Below are 22,514 nucleotides of genomic sequence, written 5' to 3'. Positions count from 1 at the left end.
ATGGTATGTTCCCCAGTGTCCTGAAGCAATCAAACAGGGCCAATCTAAAGATCAGTTAACTTACCTAAAGCTAGCACTGATTAGTTAGGCCTTCCTGCATTTCTGAGTCCTAACCCTGACTTTAGCCATGAATTTATACTAGGACAAGTGATGGCCATTGCATGAAACTCAGTATAGAATCCTAGCTCTTTACATTTGCGTACATTATTCTGGAAATGGAAAGTCTGAGCAGCTTCTATTATTCTGGGACACATTAATTGACCTAGGCTTTTGACTGGTTCCTTTAGGATCTAGAGGACTGTAATAAATTCTAGATATTTCCAGGGTACTTTGCCTGGATTCCAACATGTATCCAAGATTAGGTTTCTAATGGCGGTGTGGTTGCAAGGGTTAGAATTTGGTTAGGATTCTGAAATGTAGAATGTTCTGAGCTGTAGTCAGTTCTGGGTTTAGAAATGTTCACTAACATAACCTTTAGGGCTTGTACGTGAAAGGAAGTAATATGCTAAGTGACTTTCCATCACTTCCATTATATTGCACCTGAATTGAATCTGGAGTTTGGGATAAAGAATGCCAAGAAATCAGGTTTCATTTTAGTATTTGGGTTAAAAAACATCTCTGGGCTAAATTTGAGGCAGTACTATTTGGGCCTAAGAGATTTTGTTGAGTTTTTGAGCTACCTTTCAGTCCTTGGCATGAGTTAGGATTGGATATAAGAAAATGTGATATTTGTTACATGCTGTCAATTTGGAACCACTGCTTTTGAGAGACTAAATGGATAGTCCATACAAATTATTTGAGGTGGGACTGAGTTTGAGATTAAAGTGCCTAAATTTAGGCATTTAAGTATATGTGACTAATTGTCAGTAAGATGCCTAACCTCCTTTTGTAGTCAGTAGAGATCCAGTTGAGAAGTGATTAATCTGAGATTTAATCCACAGTGAGTAGTCTCAGAAGTGATTATAAATTCCAGGAGCAAGAGACCCCTTGGTTCCTTTAGGTTTAGGATTTGATTTGAGTATGACTAGGGATGGGGTTCAACCATGCAGTAAGTAATTTAATCTGTTTGTTCCCCTAGTTCAAAATTGAGCTGCTGCTTTAGTTGATCACCAGAACTTTTTTCTTTGCACTTTCTAAACCTACAACCTATGCTCAATGTTAAGATAAAACTCAGTGTGTTCATCAGTGTCATGGTTTGAGCTCTGAGGGCTCTGATCACCATGCAGCTGCTCACTGCCCCCTTCCCAGCACTGAGAAGAAGGAAAGGAAAAGATCCAGGAAATTGAGATGAGGACGGGGAGGGATGATCTTATCCTTTAAGGCACAGGCAAAAACCAGACTCATTAGGGGAAGAAAAAAAGAACATAAATTTAATACAGACACTAACAAGAAAAACACCTAACAGAATAGGACAGTGAAAGGCATTATGAAATCTTAAAAACACCTTCCCCCATCCCTCCCTTCTTCCCAGGCTCAGCTTTACTCCTGATATCTCTACCTCCTCCCCACCAGCAGTGCAGAGGGCAGGGAACAGGGGTGTGTGGTCAGTCCTGATGCTTCTTTCACTTTGGAGGGGGAACTTCTGGCATTCCTGCCCTGTTCCAGCATGGTCCCCCTCTCACAGGAGACAGTCCTCCACAAACCAGCTCCAGCATGAGTCACTCCCATGGGCGTGTGGGTCACCCCTGCATGTTGCAGTTCTCCCAGTGCCGAACAAAAACAGCGGGGGGCTTCTTCTCATGGGGTTCTGGCCTTCTTTGGGTGCAGTCACCTGTCACGGCGTGGGGCCCCTCACAGGCCCCAAATTGGTATCTGCTCCACCATAGACCCCCATGGGTGGCCCTGCAATCTCACCACAGGGTACAGGGGAGTCTCTGTTCTGGTGCGCCTTTTCCCCCTCTCCTCCTTTCTTCCACTGACCTCGGTGTTCACACAGATGTTCTCCTTGCAACTTCTCCCCACAACTCCCTCTCCTTCTCCCAGGTTCCCCTTCTTAAATACATTATTGCAGAGGTGCAGCTAATTGGTCCGGCCTTGGTGCAAAGGTGGGTCTGACTTGGAGCCAGGGGAGCTTTGAGAAGCTTCTCACTGTAGCCCCCTCCCCTGCTACCAAAAAACTTCCACCACTCACTCAAACCATGACAATTGGGCACCTAATGCAAATAGCACTAGAACTAGCAATATTAGCAATATTTTTCAAATCACAGGCTGACTATTGTTCAGCTTTTCCTGTATGTATGAACTAATTCCAGTAATTAACTTAACATTGGGTTGCAAGAGGTAGACATTCATTATGTTTTTATAGACCCTAACAGAGCCAATGCTAAAAATAGGTTGACAAACCTATTTACACTAAGAATTAATCACAGCTTTGTCCTCTCTGAAATTCTAAACCTGAGGCTCTGATCCCAGTCCTCTGGTTGACAGCGATAGACTATCGCTACTGAATCTTCCCATGCTCTCCTAGATCCTAGCAGGGCCACTCCTAAAAATAAGCTATTGAACCTTTAGAAACAGAGCAGGTGAGCCCTCCATTGACTTCCAAAGCTTAATTCTAATCTCCAAGTTTACCTCTTTAGGGTTATGGATTGTTCATATAGGATCTTGAAAGTATATGAATCTTTGCAGTATAAAACAGTAGACTTCTACAGCAGAAAATATAACATAATGTAACATAATTCCAAGGTTCTAATCAGAAAGTCTGTAACACCAGGTTGGCCAAAATTTTGTGAGTTTATATACCCTAAATTTAACAGAAGCTGAAACTCTAAGACACCAGTCTGTTAGAGACCAAAATTCAATCTGTTCGTTTAGCCCCAGTGGAACCAAACACATGTCAGGTTACCATAGCCCTTCTGATCTCAGTATTGCCCACAACTCCTAACTCATAATTTCCAAGCACTCACCTATCCCTAGTTTGTACCTTAAAGAATATAACACTGCTGGCTAAAACTCAGCATTTTCCCCTGGTTCTCTAACAAATTGGCTTTGACTCTGGACTAGTAAATCTGCTTAAAATTAGCTTCTTTGTTAACTCTATTTCACAAGCCTGTTTTAAACTCAAACCTTAACCTTCATATTAACCTCAGCCCCAATCTTATGTTTAACTGTGGAGCACTGACTCAGCATGTTCCTTCTAATCCTGTCATAAATTTAGGTCAGCTAACTTTTCCCAAATCACTACTAAGCATCTGCCCTCTTTGTTCAAACTCCGAACTCTAAGAACATTTATAACTCTACTTTCCACTATAGACTCCAGCCAAGAGTCTTTCTTTTCTAAAAATGTTAGTTTCAGAACCCAAAAATAAATGCTGTATATTAAAACCTTATTCTGTTTCCAGTCCTATACAAATGTTCTTCACACACTTCATGATTGAGATATTCCTCTGGTCCCTTGTAAAGCTAGGTTACACTTTGTGGATCACTATTTGGACTTGTGCTTATTTGCACAAGTAGAGTTTCGGATCTGAAGTAATTGTGTTCCCCATTAAGAAGAGAGGAGGAACAGCAGTCCCAGCCAGACAGTGAGAGCTGCAGATCTTTGTGCCCTTTGACTGCATCCCATGCTTGAGTTCCACTGCATTGGTCAGTGGTCAAAGTGGACAAAGATGTCAGATTGACATTTTTATTTCTGCTAGTAAATTTGCACCTTAACAGTATGGAGCATTTCTGCATGCATAGCAGGGGAGGTAATAATAAGCCTGTGCTAGAAAATAGTTGCATTTATATGAACAGGGAGTCCGTTCGAGAACTCTTTCACTCCATGTTCAAAACAGACCATGTTCAAAAACAGACCCAAAAGATAATAAAAGTTTAAACCATGCTATAGTTCTCTATATAGAACACAATTGTCAAACCAGTAAATAAAGGCTTCTTCCAAAACCATACTAATTTCTCTGTGATTGTGGTTCTTAATAGAAAAAAGGTAACCTGTATGTGTACCGGCCAAGATGGAGTTGATTTTCTTCATAGCAGCCCACATGTGTTTTGGATTTGTGGCTAAAATGGTGTTGATAACACAGCAATAGTTTGGCTGCTGCTGAACAGTGCTTGCACGGCATCAAGGCTGACTCTTTTTACCACTCTATGCTCCTTTCCTCCCTCACCCCAAGCAAGTAGGCTGTGGTGGGAAAGATGGTGAGAGGGAACATAGACAGGACAGCTTACCCAAATTGGCCAAAGGGTTAATCTATACCATATAGCATCATGAACAGCAATAAAACTGAGGTAGAGGAAGAAGGGAGGCAGTTGCCTTCCAGCATGGTCATTGCTCATGGCTGGGCATCAGTCTGACTGTAGAAGAGGTTTTTGCAGACCTCTTTCCCCCCCCCGCCCCCCCCACCTCTTTCCTTCACCTATTGAACGTTCTTTATCTTAACCCACAAGTTTTCTTTCTTTTGGTTTCCCTATTCTCTCCCCTGTCCTGCTGGAGGAGGGAGAAATGAGTGAGTGGGAACTTGGCTGATGGCTGTGAACAACTCACCACAGTATGGTCAGGGGAGACTGATAATATGGTCAGCTGAGCATGAAATAATGACTCCTTATACCAGAAATTGAAAGTATTGTCATTTCAGATTACCCTGGTACACCTACACTGTGGCTTGCCTGTATTTCACAAACTTCTTAATAAATGCATGGGTAGCCTGTCTCTGGCCTTAGCATCTTTTGCAAAACATATATCCTAGCATGAATATTTCTATCAAAAGTCGTCTGGCAGCTGGATAACTCTTGCAGTCCAGGAGGCTAAGCCATGAAGAGCATAAAGTATAATTGGTTTTCATAGTAAAACTTGGTATGGATTCTTACTCACTGGATCTGTTTATCATATGTATTTAATTATATATGCTTATTTTAGGGCTGCAGATAAAGTTTTACTGGATTAACCTCCAGGGCTATGCAAAAAACAAACGTGTGGGTATTATATATGCATAAAACATGTGTGTATTATATATATATATCTATCTCAGGATCTCAGCTGGAAGAGTTTAGAATTAGACTCATTTCACAATGTTTCAATGACATTCATTCCTAATGACAGTGAAACTGAGAAACTGGTGGTTAGCAACCATAAGGATCAAAAATATCTTTAATGCTTTATTCATTTTCATTTCAGCATTCAGTGCTTTATCACTAAGCCTCCCCCTTTTCTTCCTTCCTCACCCCACTTAGGTTACTTGATAAACAAAGATGAGGAATTTTAATGGCATCTACCTTGTCTTATTATTCCAGTCAAACCATGGTTTCTGTTAAGTCATTAATACAATAGATATATGACTGGTTTCATAACTCCACATAAGGGGAAAATCATAATAACCTAAGAATGATTTTGGAATAAACTCTACAGAATGAGTTATTAGTACATTAATGACTCAATCTTGACATTTATCATTATTGCTTGTTAAAGAATGAATGCTTCTGAATAGGGTTTTTTTTTTAAAAATTTCTTAGGAATAGATGGCTGGGCTATAGTCTCACACTGAATCCTATGAAATTGTTCAGTAATTATGGTCATAGGATTGCAGCTCTGAACTCACTTTCTGAATGGTAGTGAATGCTCCGTAAAATTTGCAAAACTTCCAACCTTGTAATTATGAACATTTCACCACAGAAACAAAAGGTAGCATTTACAGATAACTTCACTGCATCACTGAAATGTGCAGAAGGAGTTCCAGTTCTAACAGATTTTATTTTATCTTTAAATTCAACTAATCCTTTAAATTATGCCTTCAGGAAAGGAAGTTTGCAAACTGTCAAAGACAGGATAGCATCATCATAGATACAATAAGACATAATCAGGTAGTGAGAGGACAGTGCTGTTCCTGAAAATATGAATACTTGGTAATGAAAAGCCTGTTGCATGATTTCAAGCTTGGTAGACGTACTGTAAAATTAACTTGCCCTCATAATGAAGGAACTGCAATCATGAAAGCATTATAGGTGTGTCTTTGATTCATCATTTGTCAGGGTAAAACAACATACTCTTCTCTGAACTTTGGGTGGAAGATATTCCTGTGCTACGACATTGCTATCAATGTCACATCTAAGAGCCAGCTGCAGTTTTAAGTGTGCAGCTCTTCATTTAAACATGCAGTCAACACTGAGACATGCTTTCATGGCTCAGTCTTTCCACTTGCATAGTTAGACTACTTAGATGAGCTTTTGTACAAACTAGAAACTGATGTCCTCATTGTTATAAAAGACTTCCCTAATACATAGCAAAGCATCAACGTGCCTCAATTTGAAATACTGATTATGGAAGGGCCAATTCCACTCAAAACACAGATTACCAGCAGATGAAATGAAATAAAGTGTGACAACCACATACAACATCTTGGTTTGGTCCTGGGTCACTGCCCCAGATACCTACCACACCTGATGTCAGTGAGATGAAAGTTAGGAACAATAATAGTTCAAAATGAAGCTGAAGCAGGTGCTCTCTCTTTGTGGGTAGTAGCTACCATGGCCCTCATCTTCTCAACAGTTCCATACAGCACATGAGCATGGGCGGGTAACATGTATACAGAATGCATCAACACTCATTTGGCCAGGGGTACAAAAATAGTTTCAGGAACACTGAAGTTAGCGCCAAATGTCTGGCTTCCAATCTTCATACATCACACCATCATCTCTGCTTAGAAAAGCTGCAATGTTGTGAAAATACAAGCATGTGGTAATTTTTTGCATGCATCAAGACTTCCAAAATCTATTGAGAGTCCAACTCTGAGGCAGTAGTTTGAACTATTTAGGGAGAGCATGCTAGCCTGAAGAGAAGACATCATCACAGACCTGACAATATAAACCTTGAAAGATTAAGTCACTGTGATTTATGAATTGCCCTAAATTGTATCAAACCATGACATAGGCACTGCAGTCACCTCCTACATAAAGCAAAATGAAAGACAACTTCAAGACAACACTGATACAAAAGACTGTGTAAGTAAACCAAAACTCCTAAACCCAGTTGTGCGTAATTCTATCAAACAGTAAATTGCAAAACCACTTGTTTGCCATATTTCTCTTAATAAGCATATCCTTTAATCTTAATTTTTCTTCTACTCTTAGCTCCTTTATTAAATGAGGATCAGGAAGAAAATTACAATGTTTCATAGCACTGCTGACTGTGTGCTCTTCTCCAGTTCATCTATTCATGCCTGCATATAAAAAAGAGCAAAACAACAGACAAGTAGGTATTAACAAGACCAGAAAAAGTACTCAATTGATATCTCTTCAAATGTCTGTAAAGAGAACTTACATGCAAGGTAATTTGATGACTATCTCTTCTAAAATGCAAGTGAATTCTGTGTTTACAGAAGTGAAATATATCTCTCAAAAGGCCGACTGTGAACTCAGATCCAGAGAAAGTAAGTAACCTGTGAGATCATATGCCTATTGGTCCTAAGATACCTGCTCTCTAATCTTTTATTTCTGACCTTATCCTATGTAGACATTATGATCCATGCCAGGTTGTCTTATTTTTAACTTGCATGCACAGGAACTGGAACACTAGCAGTATCGTGAAAATTTAAAATTTGAAATAGAGTTTACAGAAGAGACTGGAAAAGTGTACCCGAAGTTGTGACATGCAGATCATCACACATATTCAAAGTGATTGACCATGAAGTTTTCTGATATTTTGGCACAAATGAGTGAATTTTTCTGGAGCATTTTGCTGCAAGTGCATATATTTCTTGGAGCAGAACCTGGTTCCAGTTGCTCTCAGAAATCTGTATCACCTGCTTTCAGCCAATTTATTTCCTTCTTTTTCTGAGGCAGGTCCATGAGTTTCATGAATTATGTGGAGAAGTAACCTCTGCTATTGCCCTTACAGAATGCTGGCAGACATTTCTAGGAAAGGTTTGTTTTGACATATGGAAAGAGCTCTTCATTATGTATTCATCATTAATCATCTTCTCTCTTTGTGTGAAATTTCTTGCTAGGCTCAAAGCAAGTATATATTCAAAATATGTCTGTTGTACTGACTTAATTTTTATATCTTCTGTAGTAAAGTTCAAGTGCCCAAGATACATAGTTTTCTTTTAAATTTTAACAAATTTCCTTTATGTTTGCTCCTTTTTTTTCCCCTCAGATTTACAGACTTTTGTCACTTTTAACTGGCAAATTGAAGAATTCATGAAGTTCCTATTTTTTTTTAGAAATAAGTCAAGCTACTCATGAAAGCTGTGAGGCAAAAATACACTTAAATTTGAATCCTGGCTTCACAAGAGCAACTAGTGAAACTGATAGAAATCCAAAACCACAGGTATTCAAAGACTTTGTTGGAATTGCATGTCTCATGCTTGTCTTCAATTTTGTTTTTTTTTTTTTTTTTTTTCTTTTTTCTGTATCATAGCATTATAGATGGAATAGTGATAGTATTCCTGTCAGAGCTGTAACCAGTTTGCAAATGCTTATAGTTATGCTGGGCTCATTGTGATGAAATGTCAAACAAATCTCAATGATAGTTCTCACAATGGACAAGCATCTCTCACCCAAGCTTTTTGGCAAATATTCTTTCAGTGTTTCCCGAATCTTCATTGATTAAGAGCCCGTCTCATTTTGAATCTTGCTCCGCAATGTGTCAGTTTGTTTTAAAGAGTTTATTCTTTGAGTTATGCATTGGGTGAAAACTTGCTTGCATCTGTGGAAATGTAAAACCAAAGTAACCAACCTTTTTTATTCACAGCTTTCACTGAATTTAATTGGAAAATGATGTCATTTGCTTAATTGGAAATGGTAATGTAAAATTTATAAAGGCAATCCAAAGGAATTAAGCACAAAATCACCACATTAAAATGCTAGCTTGTAGGTGTACTGTTAGCTGCCCTACTACCATGGAAATTAATGTAGTAGACCTGAATATAAATATAGCTAACTTTCTACCTTGTATAATTTAGAATTTAAATAAATTCTGTTGGCCAAAATCAATTATCACATAAGCCATTTTAGATGAAGATAGAGGGAAAATTTGAATTGCACAGCACACATTTAGCAGGTCAACATTTAGCTCTGTGTTGGTTCCTAAACATCATGCCACAGACAGCTTGTTTAAAATTTAGAATATCTTCCCTTGTCTTCTCTCCTTTTCACCTTTCATATCCTCTCCATCACTCAGCACAGTGTCACATGTTTACCTTTTCTGTGCCTCTTTCTTGAAAGAACTTCTTTTTTATCATGTTTCTCACATGACTCTTTTTCCAGACTTGAATTTGCAATTTGCTTCACCAGCCCTCGAAGTTCCCTTAATTTGGTTGAATCAAGCATTTAGGACAAAAATGAAATACAAAAGGGAAAAAGACTTTCAAAATTCTCAAGGTCAGATGGCAGCTTAAGCTGCTTCACAGGAAGTTTTTCTTCTGAATGGCTAACAGGGATTCTGGTGGAACTGCAGATTAATTTTTGACATGTGATGTCACTTTTATATTTTATATTTCTTTTGTTTTTCCACTTCTACTGTCATATAATTTTAATGAAATTGCTGATAGAACTACTTGAAAGCTAATTCTTTTGCCACTTCTCTACAATCCTAGCCATATGCTTCACTAACTCAGTATTTCAATCACAGTATCAGACTAATATTAAACCCCATCCTGCATAATTCCCAGGTACATGAAGCAAAATTTTTTTGGGTCAGTAATAGAGGTGTTGATAGAAAGTTTCTGTTTTCCACTCTTTTATGTATATAGAGAACCAAATTCCACTGGAGTTCATTAGTGAACTGTTAATGTAAATGCTTATGCAGAGTAACAGAAGAAAAATCTGCTCCTCATTGAACAGAAAGACTAACAACATCCTAGATAGGAGAGCCAAGTATGCAATTATTTACCACCCCAATATGTACATTTGTTAAGAAAATAACAACATAAAATTGCTTTTTTTGTGCTATGCTGAAGGCTTCAGTTGCTCACAAATCCTTGCTTAGCAGGAGGTCCTTCTCTAGAGGCCCATATCTGTTGGCTGCAAACAGCAAGCCGGCTGCCTCCAAAATTCTGCTAGTCTCAAATAAAAGCATTTAAAGAAACTGTACGCTTTGGTGTTAAATAAGTAGAACTAGGCAGATATCTCAGGATGAAGGTATTAGATGAACAGAAGAAAAATGGATATGTCTACATGGCATTTTATACCAAACAACAGAAGTTTTTGGCAATTGTGTAACTACAATGCTAGCCAGACCCAAAAACACAATAGTGAGAGAATATTAGCTGTAGACTATAATTTAATTCAGAAGCTCAGTAATTTTCCAGAAACCTTCCACAAATCAGAAGCTGGATAACTGTTTACATCATTACAGGAGAGTTGTATTTATTTCAAGAATACTTTTTTTTTGCATAAAAAAGAATAAATCTGGGCAAAGCTGAAGCCTACTTTCCTTTAGTGGTGCAAGACACTGAGAAATCAAATGTTTCCAATGGTAGTCTGAAAATGAAAGTTCCCCATAAGTCCTGTAGTTACACAATGAGGAGTATGGAGTAAGGAAACCAGTTTACTGTAATCCACATGGCTGATTCTACTGCAGGTACCAAAGATGTAGTAACATATAAGATATTTAAGAAGAAATATAATTAATTATTCTACCTAAAGGTTGGGTTACCCATAAATTCTCCTCTCTGTAGCTATTTGTCCCCATGAAGAGGGATTGTCAGATGGAATTTGTGATGACAGAGGACAGCAGATGTTAATTTAATTACATTTTGTATTTACTGTGCATAGGAAACACACATTTACTGACAATTCAGTGCGGTTGTTCTTAAGATTTCTGTCCAAAAATCAAGACATCGTGATGGCAATTGTTCTTGGTTTTTTTCAGGATTTTCTTTCTGACTTTCCCTAGTAAAGGCTGGGGACTGGATTTTCATTCTGCTTTAGGAGTGGACAAGAAAGTAGGACTCAACTTTTGTCTTAAAATGATTCTCTGCTTTCCTGAGAAAAAGCCAAAATTATCAGGCTCTTTTGAACTGCCTTGTCATATTGATTCAATTATCACTTCCTGGGCCATGCTGTGAGATGAACAATGGAGCTATACAGTTTTGATTTTCACCAGCTCAGCTGGCTGAATGTTTTCGGTCACTTTAGCACTGTGATGAACAAGGCCCCAAGTAAATTGCAGTATTGTTCTAGCTCTCCTAGGAATGTTCTTCTGCCCAGAACCATTGCAGTATGTTGTGCAAAAGCTTTGTCCTTTCTTATGCCATCTGGGGATTCCCAAATGCTAACTAAACTGGCAGCTGCCTGCATGCAGCAGATGTAAAATCATCCTATACCAGTCTAGGAGGAAAAAGGAATTTAACTGGAACCAAGAATTTTACGGCTTTTATTTGTTTGTTCTTGCAAATATCGACTGAATGGTTCAGCTCAGGTTGTGCTTTGGAAAAACAGACCAAACTTCCTGGGTTATATTCAGGCCACATTTGTACTTCGGATATTTTGAACTGTTGTTTTTCTGTCTCTTGGGCCAGATTATCTGACCACTTCCCAACAAAACAGCCAATTTGGGCTGGCCCTCTTGATATGGAGATTAACCCAGAAAAGTTTGTTTTCTTTCCTTCGGCTGGGTACAACTTGTTACACTATACTTATACCTGACAAAGATGTGAAGCAGAAGGGAGCTCTAATACACTATGTTAGGGTCTTAAGAAATCATTTTATATTAGAGCAGCCCTAAGGCTGCCCCTCAGTTATGTTCAGGCCAGCTTTAAGCAGCAAACTCAACTACATGCAATATAACACATATACACTTCACTTTCATTGATCATTGATTTCTTCTGCAACAAGTGGATTTACACTGAGGAGAGAATCTGACTCAGGGTATTGTACGTTATAGGAGCCAACCATGGGATGAATTCTGCTGGGTAGCAACAGCACTTCAAGCCCTTTACCTTTTGTGTCTTTAATGTCTGACTTTTATATTGAATTGCTGCAATGTCGATGGGTTGCATTTCCTCACTCTGATAGATCTGATTTTGCAGTCAAATGCTTTGCCCTCATTTTGTTCCTTTTAAAAATGAGAAACTCTATTGCTCTTAATTTGTGGACAGTAATCAGCTTCTAAACAGCCCCACTACACTATAAAAATCTGCTGAGGAATTGGCATCTGGGTCAAGTGTTAATGAAGATGTAGAATTAGCAGTTGGGGACTCTGTCAGTAACCATGCTGACCTGTCCCTGATTGACTTGTTCCTCTGATCCTTCCCTATCTTTTTATATACTTAGTAAACTCATTATGCCACTTCTGCCATATTTTAACTCCTCTTTCTCTCCCCTCCACGTCTCCTCTTTTATATTTGGAACATCTGTTTTCATGTTTCCTGCCTTTTCAGATTGTCTTCTGTGTTTTGAGTGTAATGGCAAACAGGTTACTGGCGAGAGGAAAACCCCCAAACCTGGAACTTCCACAGCTGTGCATAGGAAAGAGTGACTTTGACATTGGTAATCTAGGCTAACTGAAGCTTTATAAATGCTGTGTGAATCTTTTACAACCGTATCCTTAAATTTCCACTTTGAAATATTCATTGCAATGGATTATTTTCTTCCATGTGAAATTCTCTGGAGTAGCCCCTCACGTTTTCAAGGTATACTTAAATTACAGTACTTTGAAATTAGTAATACTTTTATTTCCCTGTGGTAACAGTTTCTAGATATTCAATAACCTTAAGAGGAAATTATTATAGGAAAATTACATAAGCATATACCCTTGAGAGCTTAAAAAGATTGGGATGATTATAATGGAGAGAAAGGCTATATAAGAAACCTGAAAAGAATAGCTGATACTGATAAGGGTTTTCTGCATAAATTATTTTAATTTAATCTTATCCAGAGGTGTTTTTAACAGTTAACATAATTAAAAGACTAAGCCACTCATCATGAGTTTTGTGTTTATTTTTCTTCTGATGAGATATATAGATTTATATACAGTTATAAGGCAAATAAAAGCAGGCTACTACCGTATTTGTCTTCATAGTTCCCTCCTTGTCTGTACCATGACTTTCTGAGCTAGATGAGCAATGAGCTTTCACTCTTCTGCCATGTGTACCAGTTAGAAGTCATTGAAAAATAGTTAAAATTTCTGAAATCAGAAAATTTGGCCTCTTAAATGTGAATATTCTGAAGGACTTTAAGAAACATTCCAACTACAGTGTTTACATTTGTGTCACTTTTTTGCAAGTGTTCTCATAAATGAATCCAGTTTCAGGAAAATTTACCAGAACATTGACTTCTAAGAGAGAATTACAAAATATTTTTTAAAAGGAAGTTTATCCTTCATAACTCTAAATATTCATGCCTGGCTAAGATTAATATACTCATCCAGGAATGGGGCAGAATCATACCATGTGATCTTTTTATTGAATCATCTCAGATTTGACCATTCCATGGTGAATATTTGTATAATTATATAAGACACCGACTCAGGTCTGTTTAAAATACTAAATGAATCATTTCTAATGCAGATTGAGGAACTCATGAAGTATGCTTGAGTTTGTCAGTTTTATTATTACGGTTAGGAAAAACGCATCAGGACAGACCAGGAACCAAGTAAGAGTCTGGAAAGAGAAATATTGGCTTACTCATATTCTCATGAATACATGGTGAACACTGTCCTAGAATCATAGGGCAATACAGCTGGGATGAGACTTCAGGAGGTCTCTTGTCCAACCTCCTACTCAGAGAGGCCAGCTCAGAGATCAGATTATGTTGTTCCAGAGCTTTGTCTAGCCTGGTATTGAAATATTCCAGGGGCATACACAGCACAATCTCTCTAGGCACTCTGTTCCACTGCTCAACTGTTTTCATGATCAATCTTTTTTTGTGTGCATTATATCCACTCTCTGGATATAATCTCTCTTCATATCTCTCTGAAGTCTCACATTTTATGTCCTTTGCCTCTTAGCCTTCCACTATGCACAACTGTATGCACAACTGTGAAGAGCCCTATTCTGTCTTCTCAATAACTTCTCTGTAGGCCCTGTCAAGCTGCTGACAGGCCCTCTGGAGCTATCTTGTCTCCAAGTTGTACAAGGCCCGTTCTGTCAGCCTCTCCTCAGAGGACAAATGCTGCAGCTCACAAGCATCTTGGTGGCCCTCCATTGAGCTCACTCCAATTTATCAACATCTTTCTTGTAGTGAGGATCCCAACACTGGATGCAATATCTAAATGTAGTCTAATGAGTGTCAAGTAAAGGGGAATAATCACTTCCCTCCATCCACTGACTCTGTTCCTGTTAATACAGCCCTGGATGCTGCTGATTTTCTTTGCTGCCAGGGGAACACTCCTGGCTCATATTCACTGTCTACCAATATCCCCAGAGTTGCTCTGCAGCCTGGCAGTCCCCAGCCATGATTGGTGCAAGGTGCTAATCCAACCCAGTGCAAGACTTGGCATTTGTCCTTGCTGAATTTCATGATATTCATGTCAGCCCATTCTTCCAGTCTGTCTACGTCCCTCTGAATGGCAGTCCTGCCCTCCAGCATGCCAACTGGATCCCTCAACTTGGTCTCATCTGCAAACCTGATCAGCATGTAGCACTCTGTCACCTTCTCCAGGTCACTAATAAGGATGTTAAACCAGACTAGTCCCAGTACAGATGGCTGCAATACTCCACTTGTTACCAGCCTCCAGGTAGTGTATGGCTCATAACCACTGCTTTGGGAGCCCAGCTATGCAACCAGTTTTTCACCCACTTAGTTTTCACCCATCTGTACTGAAGTGTCCCAACTTGAATATGGGAATAATGTATCCAAAAGTCAATGCTCTTGTATTGAGAGACAGTGACAAAAGCCTTGCTGAAGTTGAGGTAAGAGACATCCATTGCTCTTCCTTCATCCACAGATCCAGTCATATCTGCTCAAAGATGTACATTTTACTTCAGTTCTGTGACATGCATAAAGACCAGAGCAGAATCAACCTTATATACTTAAATTAGAAATAAATCTGTTGAAATGTTCTTGAGCATCGGTGATAAATAAAAATGCAGGTCCTTATGTGGTGTAAATTGATACTTATGTCAGCTGAAGCATGAGTTCAAAATATTTAGCATTCCGTTGTTAGCTATAGACATTAATAGGATATTGGTTTCATCTTCTCTTTCTCTATTAGTCTGTTTTAATTAGATACATAGATGTTTAACATATCTGCACATTTAGTTCTTAAGCTCTCAGTGAATTAGACATTGTGTTATATTAATCTCTGCTGTAACTAAATTGAGATAAATATCACAAAGTGGTATAATTTCATAGACAATAATGGAGTTATATTAACTGTGAATTTGATGCATGTTTTTCTCTCACTTCATTTTACTATGTTAGATATAATTCCTTGTCAGTATTTTTATGTGTGCTACATGTAAAAGACTTACTGTGCACAAATATATGTATGTGCACATACATACAAGGAACACCTCTTCAGAGTCAAGCTATATTATAGAACTTGATCTGGAGTTCAGCCTTGTGTCAGATGAAGCTACTACATATACAAGACTGCAGAAAAATGTGTGTGATTGTTTTGGGTTGTGAACTTTGGAGAGATGATACCAGCAATGCTTTATGAAGTGTGCTCTGCTGTAGTTCAGGATTGATGCATTTAAATATTATTTTATTAGATAGTATTTTCTTCATAGACTTTTTCTCCTGTTCAGACTTTTGCATTCATCAGCAAATTATGCTACCAGGAATTCTGCTGGAAACCACAACCTCCTTCTTTATCCCTCTCTTGTAAAATTAGGAGCCTTCCATTGTTTTATTTTTCTTCCCCAAAGTGTAAAATCCTGTGTTTTGTGGCTTTGTTGACAGATTTATTGAGCTGAAGGACATTCTTGGTGATCAAAGTAATGCTACAAGTTTTTCACTTTCACAATTATTTTATAGTTTTGGAAATGATAACACAGCTCATACTGTACATCCAGTAATCCTCACCTGGGTTATCTATTGATTCTTTTGTGGTACCAAACAAATTAAAAATGAAGATGATGTTGACTGCTCTAGGCTGAACATTTTATTATTATTATTATTATTATTATTATTATTATTATTAATCTTGAAATGGAAGGATTTCTTAATTTTTTTTTCTTCTTAGATATATTGCTTCTTCTCTTTAGAAGATTATGCTACTAAGAAATATTTTCTCCCCACTTTTTAAACTTGATTAGGACAAATCTCAAGACAAAGACGTTAAAAACAGAGGTTGGTATATTGCACGACATGGTCATATGACCTTGTCCACACCATCTACAGAATCTTCCTAGCCAGGATGTGTTTGAGAGAAAGAAGTTGAGGAAATTCCCATCAGTCAGCATTTTATTCTCTCTTCATCAGCAACAAAATGTGTTGACTTTAAAAGATCATTCAGAATCCATCCTTTTGCAAGTCTGTTGTGGTGGGTGGAATTTCCCAGCTGGATTGATGTGGTAGGATATTAAGAAAGCAAGTTCAAATATTTTCTTAAGGACTGGATTTTAGGAGGTATCTAATATTAATTTTTAGGAGTTGATGTGACTATTAGAGTTATTCTTTCTGTATAGACAGTTATTAACTTGTAGTGCTACTTTGGCTCATAATAGATGACCATTATTTTGACCATAATATATTATGACCTCACTGAGGATTTGTGGCAGACCTCACAGTAGATTCTCATTGTGTTTTGCTTAAGTACACTTCTGCTTTACATAGTCACTCTTGGGATATCAATAAATACCACGATGATCCATAAAGGAAGAAGGAGCTAGTAGGAAAGTTCCAGCGAAGTAGCTTTATTTCTCTAGCATTCGAGAGATCTATCTGTTTCAGAATAAGCAAAGGTTTGCAGAATACATTTTGTTAGCTTTCTGTGAACCATCACAGAGAACTGATTGTTTCTCAGGCCAGCCTACAATAACCAATCCTTCTGGCTTGTATCCAGTATTATCTAGAAAGATTTCTTCCTCAGGCAAGAAGACTTCCCAATGTGATTTACAGCCCAATCTGGCTATCCAGACAGATATTCAGTCTCCTGAGTAATACAGAAAAAAACCCCTGTCTCCTTTATTCAACCTAACCTCTTTTTTGCAGAGGGAACTTTTGTAGGAGTACTATGAGACTCTGTCTAAAACTTTTTATGGCTTCCTCAGCTGAGGATGCCAAAACACTCAACATTGATCAGTTCTCCCACCAAGGCCAAGAGGATCACAGTGAGCCTCTGAAAGAAGAGCTCCTGAAAAATTCACATATCCTGTTAGGCATCTTGACTACTCTGGGCTATAACAGCAGGTACTGTAGACAGCTATCAATGTTTATTATTTGCATTCTGATAGCATCCAAAACATGTCCTGCTGTGTCCACACCCCCATATAGTCGGGGCTGACGGACTTCTTTCCCATTTTGGCATTGTCTTATTGCCATCAGAATTTCACACTGAGTCCTTGACTCAAAGCTTTTATTTATGCTACAACAGTAGATTTGCTTGTGCTCAGTATGTATAAAAAACCTATCTTGGGTTGACATTTTGTATTGTGAATTTCATTTGCCCAAATTTTTTTTTAAAATAATCATTTTATAGTCTGACAAAGTTGTTAAAGCTCTATTGTTTGTGAATTGTAATGAATGAAGAACTGGAAGTCTGACAATAAACCTCCATTATTAAGAGGTAGAGATACCATCTACCCCCACAACCACATTGGACTAACACTGTGAATGTTTTTCTTCTTGCATAAAAGTAAACAGAAGAAAGGTCTACAAAATTATGTGGTCAGATAAACAAAGAAGTGATTTACTGTATTTGTTCATGCTGATTTCATTTATTTTTAATGTGCATTTTGTAGAAAATATTTCATGAACAATTCCCAACTAGAAACCTACTGTATGAGAAGGATGCTAATAAATGTAATTAGTTAAGTGGACTTGTATTTAAATTAAGAATTGACCATGTGAAAATACAGTTTTCTTCTTGTTCTGTCACCTGGTAGAAAAATTAATTTCACCATTGATATGGTTCACTAATCTAGAAAAAGTAAGCAGGTCATGGGAGGTCGGTGTTTAGCAATTTCAGCAAAATAAACAGTGAAGAAGATAGACAAAGCAACTTGCAAAGCCAAGCAAATATCCAGAGAAGAACAGAGGATGAGCTTTACTGAAGAGGAGAGCATGAAAGTGCTCGTACCTCAGCACAGCACCAAGCAATCACTTTATTATTTGATGAGATCAAGACTTAACTGGATTTTAGGAGGTATCTAATATTAATTTTTAGGAGTTGATGTGACTATTAGAGTTATTCTTTCTGTATAGAGAGTTATTAACTTGTAGTGCTACTTTGGCTCATAATAGATGACCATTATTTTGGTTCTATTGAACCAGATTCACTATTTGAATCAGCGGGAAACATCCCACCTTCTCTTACTGTGCACACTTTGGATGCTTTGAGCTGAACCACCCTGCCCTAAGACACTGAGGAGAAAAAAATTACTGAAGTACTCATTCTTGGTGTGCTTAAAACTGTTTTTAACCTTATGAAGTGTATATAGTTTCTAATTTACTTGGAGTTTATTTAAGGTTTTCCAAAAATAACATTGTGAAATACCAGTGCAGGATGTTTCATTACACATATAGCAAACCACTTTCTCATCATCATCATCATCATAAAGTGCCTGAAGCCAATTTGTATTGAGACAGATTTAATTATGAAAAGGAAGAACTAGTTGTTAACAGAAACAAACAAAAATTTAAACTCTTCATATACTTTCCCCTTTTTAACAAAGGTAAAGCAAAGTAATTTCTTACTGTCTCCAAACCTTTCTTTTTGTCATGTACTTTTTAGGTTTAACACTCTTTTCAGGAGAGATTTTTATAGTGGGATGCCTCTTCCCTCTTTTTTTAGATTTGTCGCCCACCAGCTCATCTGTATGGGTTCTTGCTGATGTGGAACATTCTCTGAAATACATGTAGGGCTTTATTTTTAAAGATACTTCTTTGTACTTCAGAGCATCTGCATGGCAATGTCTCCAGTTGGACAATCGCTCATGGAAGACTCATATTCTAGTGCTTACTTCTGAAAAAAAAAAAAAAAATTGAAACTGAAAATTGAAAACTGAAGTGAGTCTTCTCAAACAAGCTGTACAGGACATGACATCACAAAGTCTAATTGTAAGTTACATTATTTTTGATCAACACTCCTCTGGTCAGCCTTTATTTTTAGTGAGGTCAGTAACTATTATATTTGTATTTAGCAAACAGTTGTATTTAACAAAAAATATTGCCATTATTACCTTCAGAACACCTCTCCCTAAATGATAAAGGTGCCATGAAAAAGGAATCCTCAGAATAAGCAAAGTGCAATTAAAGAGTGAAATAACTAAAAGGTGAGGATGCAGAGGGCACACTAGAGAGAAAAGAAAGAACATTTCTAATCATATTTGAAATGGGACAAAGAAGTAGAGAAATATAAAACATTCATCAGGGTGACTGAGCAGATGAGCTGCAGCAGTTTTGTCTATACTGAATTTTGTCTGAGCTGAAATAAAAAGAGGCTACCTACTGCATGTACCTGGGCATGTGCAGTGTTCAGATAAAAATGAGCAATATCTCACAACTTGTGGTTGGAGGAATTCAGCTGATATTTTTTAATAGAGAAGAGGAAGGGATGGACACATTTAGACATGGATTGAAACATGAATATTTGACCCTGACATTGATAGCTGTCTTCCTGCACATTTGCATGTCTAGTAATGTTGTCATGTTCAACACTTAGAAGAAACTAACCCCACTAGGTAACTGTGAACTGAAATGAAAACTATATGTAACCTGTAAAAACCTTAAATATATGAAAACAGATAAAGAAACATATGAATATCGCTATCGGGGAAATAATATTTATGCTACTGTCAATAAGCCTTATCCGTATGGATGCATCATTAAGTGGTTAAATTTTCTCTCAGAGTGTAAGGACCCCATATACGTGTTCATAACTTGTATGATGCCTGTCATTAAGTCCACCCATACACCTGGTGGTATTTAGAGCTAACAAACTATTTTCCTTCTCCCTGTTTCCATCATGAATTACTGTCAAGTCTAGTTTCTTATATTTTAAAATGAGTTAAAATACACACAAAGTACAAGAAATATTTAGGAGAAAAATAGTCCTTAGAAAAAAATGAACATTACATGGTGGGTTGGCCTTCACTAGCAGCCAAGCACCCACACAGCCAGTCACTCACTCTCCACCTTCTAGCAGAACGGAGGAGAAAATAGGAAGAACAAGAGAAAACTCATGGGTCAAAATAAAGACAGGGAAATCACTCAGCAGTTACTGTCATGGGCAAAACAGACTTGACTTGGGGGATTTAACTTAATTTACAACATTTAATTACTGATTTGGGTATTGGGAAACAAAGATGACAAACATAAATACTATAGGCTCCAGTCTCTTTATGGGTACATCTGCTCTGTTGTGGGCTCATCCATAGGCTGCAGGTCCTTTGTGGGTGTCCCTGCTCCAGCTTGGAGCACCTCCTGCTCCTCTGGCCTTTTTCCTTTTCTCTAATTTCTGAAATATGTTTTCACCAAGTCACCACAAACTTCTCTGACTGGGTCAGAGGCAACACCAACTCCACTGTTGGTGGGTCCATTGGGTCCATTGTGGAGGTGGCACTAACTGGCTGTGTCTGGCACAGGGCAGACCCTGACCTCCTCCCATAGAGGCTGGTCATTAGGGCCCAACCTTGCCATTTATACCCACACATTAGCAACATTACTGCAGAACATGAGTTCAGTTGCTATGAAAAAAGTCATGCTTTTGGAAACCAATTTACCTGCTTGTGAAAAGTGCATGGCAGCAGTTGCCTGACTGATGTTCTCCTCATGAATAAAGCTCAACATACAGGCCACATCTTGACAGAACATGAGTCCCGGCTGATTTCATATCTAATAAGGCTTTATGCAGAGTACTAATCTTCAGCATTGGCCCTATAGTCCATGAGGGCCTGAACTTGACCAGTGGATTTGAGTATTAATGAAACTGGAGACACAACACGCTCTGCAGAGCTCAAGAGCTGACTCACCTGCCAGACAGACCTGGTTAGCCTGACTGACACCGGTGGTAGATGGCTTTTGTTCCCCTCTAGTATTAAAACAATCTACAGCAGTGTTAAATCTGCCATTGATCTGAAGGTTGCAAAGTTCAATGCCTAAGCTGTTGGTAGAGTTTGAAGAGTGTTACTGACCACAATCAAATATTCACTCAAGTCTTGAGAATCCACTGAGTCAGTGTAGCTAAGGCAGAGTAGACTGTGTAATGAGCATCTCATGGGGAGTTGGGTCAGCCACCTCTTACTCCTGGGCTCAAAAGGATCAGTGGAGTAATGGTGAGCAGCCTTTTGGTATGGGTTCAGACCAGTGTGTGCCATTGACAGACACCTTTTCTGCTCTGTCCCACAGGTTAATGCAGAAAAGACTAAGAAGCAGCTCCTTGGAAAATTATCTTCAGAGTAGCTAAATTTAGGGAAATTAATTTCATGGAAGTGATGAGAAGGAAACAACTTGCTGCTTTTTTTTTTTTTTTTTTTTTTTTCTTTTTTTATAACATGGGTTTCTTTCTCAAGTCCCAGCTACTCAATTCGTTAGAGGAGATGAGGTCTCATCCTAACAGCCAGTGCGTGGAGCAGCAATGTGCTGCTGAACTCAGAGGCCTCCACAAGCTGAAGGAGACTGGAGCGACCCATCTGCATCACTGTGATGGAGAGCAGAACTGGCCTCTGTGCTTCCTTTCCTTTTCTGAAAGATGTTTTGTATTCTAAGAGATAAAAAGAAAACTGCAGCCAGCAAGACATGTCCCAGTATCAAGTAGCCCTGTGGTGAAATAAAAAAAAAAAAAAAAAAAAAAAAAAGGTGAATGTGAAATTAAACTAACCTTGTTTGTGAAAGATTCTTCCTTCCAAAGGTGTATTAAAAAATAAGGATTGAAAAGTACTCTGATTCCATCAGAATACATATTTTTAAGTAGTTGTTTCTGGATCTGTGTTGAAGAACTTTATTATCTTTCTGTGAAGCTTTATATCAAGGGATTCTCCACCTAAATCTTCCCCCTCAAAATAAATGAAAAGTCTCCTGTACTTTGCAGAATCAACATAAAACATTTTAAAAAAGGAGGTGGCATGTTGATAAATAAATGTATGTGAGCCAAATTCTGCACATACTTAGCTAAAGTTTTTCTTAATAAATACTTTTGTATGGAATGAAAACCTTTAGACAAAGAGTAACCAGAAAGACCATGGAATAAAAATTGAGGATATTGGTCTAAATAATTTATTACCATGAGGAAAAACCTGGCTTAAGATTTAGAGGATCAATACAGATTTATCTTGCATTTACCTTGCATACGATGTCTCCTATTATTACCTGTCATAAAGAATCCACTATTAGGGTTTAGCTGGCAATTCTGTTGCTGATACACAAGGCAGATGAAAATCCAAATTGTTCTTCCAAATCTGTTTTATCGGTATGTTGCTGATATAAAAGAATAAATAGAAAATAAGAATAACAATACTATGTATCAGAAAGCA

This window comes from Strix aluco, chromosome 1 (genome assembly GCF_031877795.1).
Source record: "Strix aluco isolate bStrAlu1 chromosome 1, bStrAlu1.hap1, whole genome shotgun sequence".
Classification (NCBI taxonomy): Eukaryota; Metazoa; Chordata; class Aves; order Strigiformes; family Strigidae; genus Strix; species Strix aluco.
The sequence above is the reverse complement of the archived record's forward strand: the minus strand, read 5'-3'. Positions refer to the sequence as shown.